We start from the raw sequence: 410 nt of genomic DNA, 5'->3' as shown, positions 1-410 counted from the left end.
AATAAGACACGGCCACAGTTTTAGCTTTATTTATTAAACCGATAATAACTCGACAATTAGATAAAACACGGCCACAGTTTTAGCTTTATTTATTAAACCGATACCAACTCGACAATTAAATAAAACACGGCCACAGTTTTAGGTTTATTTATTAAACCGATACCAACTCGACAATTAAACAAAACACGGCCACAGTTTTAGCTTTATTTATTAAACCGATAACAACTCGACAATTAAATAAAACACGGCCACAGTTTTAGCATTGTTTATTAAACCGATACCAACGCGACAATTAAATAAAACACGGCCACAGTTTTAGCTTTATTTATTAAACCGATAACAACTCAACAATTAGATAAAACAAGGCCACAGTTTTGGCTTTGTTTATTAAACCGATAACAACTCAACAA

Source organism: Limulus polyphemus, unplaced genomic scaffold, assembly GCF_000517525.1.
Source record: "Limulus polyphemus unplaced genomic scaffold, Limulus_polyphemus-2.1.2 Scaffold12785, whole genome shotgun sequence".
Classification (NCBI taxonomy): Eukaryota; Metazoa; Arthropoda; class Merostomata; order Xiphosura; family Limulidae; genus Limulus; species Limulus polyphemus.
The sequence above is the reverse complement of the archived record's forward strand: the minus strand, read 5'-3'. Positions refer to the sequence as shown.